The 3310-nt window shown below is 30.3% G+C and overlaps 1 protein-coding gene across 2 annotated transcripts in view; it reads right to left on the bottom strand.

Moving 5' to 3' along the window:
• The window catches only part of LOC106793724, a 58567-nt gene extending 55554 nt beyond the window's left edge, over positions 1 to 3013 (bottom strand). The window contains exons 1-2 of one of the 2 annotated variants that reach the window (XM_014760886.1): positions 2601 to 3013; positions 2379 to 2482 (exon numbers count right to left, since the gene is read on the bottom strand). The gene's annotated coding sequence lies outside the window, so the exon portion shown is untranslated. Of the gene's footprint in view, positions 1 to 2378 lie in introns of both variants that reach the window. The other variant, XM_014760885.1, reaches the window with a different exon arrangement.
• Positions 3014 to 3310: the final 297 nt, after the last annotated feature.

The following is a 3310-nucleotide window of genomic DNA, read 5'->3' as shown; positions in this document are numbered from 1 at the left end:
TTATATAATAATATATAAATTCAGTAATATTATAATAGTAATAATAGTATAAGAGAGACTAGGCGAAAAATTTGAATTTCCCGCCATGTATGCGAAATTCGTATTTTTCCCGTTTAATCGTAAATCAACGTGTCTTCTATATTTCTCTGTTAGATGTTAGACGAAGTTAGATGAATAGATGAATAGATAGATAGATAGAAGATAGAAAGATAAAAGGAAGCGCAAAAGGTAGTAGCTGCTTTACAAGAAAATATTTTATCAAGTGCAGCCGTTAGCAAGGCACGTCAAATTATTATCCAACGTGTACGCTGCACGATTATACGTACACGTGCACGTAAGTTAATGAGTTTGAGACCTTCTGCGGTTGTAAGTTTCACGTAAAACTTTAAAGGAGACCAACGAACCGACGAATTTGCAACGCAGCACGAGCTCGATATTTATACTGCGTCAGAATTTTATTAAACAAATTTTAATTACGTTTGAAAAAATTATAGTATAGATACGGAGAGTATTGAAAATAAAAAAAAAAAGCTCTAATCCAACTTGTATTTTCTTCTTTCTCTCTCTCTCTTTTTCGTTTATCTTATCTATTTTATGTTAAATTAATTCTGATTGTGAGTTGACGTTCTTCAAATAGATTAGAAAAATATTTAAATTAATTTTCTTAAATTAGCAAATATGTATGTTACCTACGTGTTTTAAAAGAGAAATCGTATAAGACTTGATATTACGAAGACGTATACAAATCGATCAGCGTCTACGAGACGCTTAACACGATGCATGTAGATTGAAAGTTCAAGTACAACAATGCGAAGGACGTTCGTTCGCAAATAAACGATCTCGAGTAAGCCTTGGTGAAAGTACAAGGTCCTATCAACTAATATAAATGGTCTTCTTCTTAAATCTAATGCAAATATTCTCTTATTGTTAAATAAAATTTTATTCGTCAACATATACAGTTAGTTACAAAAACATTTGCACCATTACTGTCAATTTGAAATAATTAATATCTGCTTGTAATCCAATTTTTCCAAATTCTTATTCAAAGGTGCATATAAAATGATGACCTTCAAATCTCTTACGTGCCTCTACCTGAGAGAAAATATTCTCCAGAAAATAAATAATTCCTTGACGGCAAAAAAAATATTATTTGAACACTTTTTTTCAACCACTAAAACTGTAGAAATTATTTAGATAACCGATCGTAACTGACTTATCCTGCATAAATATACAAATAGATCTAAGATCGTGTATTCGAGATATATGTGCTTGAAAGTCGAATGTTATTGGAAAACAACGATAATTAAATTAACAAGTACTTGAATATTCATTCTTTCAATCAAATTAATACGAACAATTCTACTTGATACATTCAGTGACGAAATAAGAGTACATCTTTGCTTTCAAGGACAACGATAGATACGGCAATTGGATGTTTAATTATCACAAGATATACAATCGATATTTTTACCCTTACTTATTAATGATATCCAATCGAGAAATTGATTTATTTCGAGTACTCTATAAATTCGTTCTATTACTTGAATTACTATTAAAATAAAATAAATCAGTACTATATATAAAGAGGCATGATTTTTCTAAAGAGTCGAATTGTAAGAGAATGTATATATTCACGGATAACTATAGTAGATAATGACACAAGCCTAGTCTTATTACAGTTACGTTTTATACCGATCTTTTCGACGAAAAACACACGAAAACGAAAACGACTTAGGTTTTAGCATTAAACTCTCGACGCGCGGATACGAACGAATACGTGACCGTAATGTAAACAATTCTTGGCGCCTCTGTAGATACACACGAACGAACGAACGAACGAGTATACGAATCCGACAAGCAGTTCATGTGAATATTTCTTATCGTTAACAAACTTAGAAATTATATACATATGCATATAATAAGTTACAATATATATATATATATAATATGTATATAATATTAATATATTAATATACTTGTGTGTGTGCTTAATATAAAATACAATATTATTTTATTATTATAAATTTAATTTATATAATTTATTATTTATGTATAATAAATATTCCATATAAAATAATAAATTTATAATATTGTAATATGAATATATAAGTATATGTCAAGAAAAAAAGAGAAATAGGTCTATATAAATAATATAAATTAAAACAAATGAATCTTTTTTCCTATATTTCCTATAAGACGAAAAAACTTGTATCGTCCTTCTACGAGTCTTTCCCCCACCGATCATCCTCCCCACGCAACACCGCCATTTACATTTTGCGCCAAGGATAAACAAAAAGGTGACACATATCATACGATAACGATAACGCCGTATATGCCGTAAAAATAGACATTAGAAAGAAAAAAGAAATAGTAATTACCTTTTGTTGAACAGTAAAACGTTGTAAGTTTTGTAGAAGACGGTGAACGAACGATGTCTTGTGTTTCCGGTAATCACAGGAATGATTCTGGTATCGCATCTACGCTAGAGAGCACAATTAAAGTGTAAAATGCACGCAACGAACGTTAACCAGTTTCAAAGTAAAAATTACAATTTCATTATCAACGGTGCACAAAAAATGATAATTAAAAAATACACTAACTTTGTCTGATGTTTTTAAACGTGTGATAATGTAATACAGTTTTTGGTTTAATTCAAACACACATGTACACACGTTGATACACGCGTATATATAGAATATTTATATACGATGCATGTTTACGTATGTAATAAAAATAATGAAGAAATTACTGTCATTGTCACTTATTGAAAAAATCACCCTTGTGCATTCACAAATACAAATGTACTCCGATCGTCCTCCTTTTTTTATTTGTCTAATACACTTCTCATTTTTATAAATATTCCTTCGCAGAAAAATAAAAATGAATATTTTTCAAGAAAATACACGTTGTCAACAAGTAAGGCAAGTAGACAGTAACAAAATAAACGTCGAAGAGCGCAAGAACTCACTTCAACTCGGTTCGGCACTACGGCTCGTACTGAGAAACAATCAACGATTGCTCGCCACCACGCGACTACCAACTCGAACGGTCTACCGCGCAAGATGGCCGCCACTTAAGCATTTCTCATTGGCTACAGCCAAAGACGTTCGGCTACTTTCGACAACCCGCTTTTATCTTCACATTTTACCTTACATAAAAGCGAATTATTTTTATGATTAAATTTAGTACGAATAAAAAATATCTTATGAAGAAATAACGAAGTATAATAGTTATTAATATGATTTAAATTTAAACGAATTATTTGTATACATATTTCGATGATACGAAATTATAATTAATTATCAGTAGT

Source organism: Polistes canadensis, unplaced genomic scaffold (genome assembly GCF_001313835.1).
Source record: "Polistes canadensis isolate GaletaPanama2010 unplaced genomic scaffold, ASM131383v1 scaffold_17, whole genome shotgun sequence".
Taxonomy (NCBI): domain Eukaryota; kingdom Metazoa; phylum Arthropoda; class Insecta; order Hymenoptera; family Vespidae; genus Polistes; species Polistes canadensis.
This window is presented reverse-complemented; position numbering and strand designations above follow the sequence as displayed.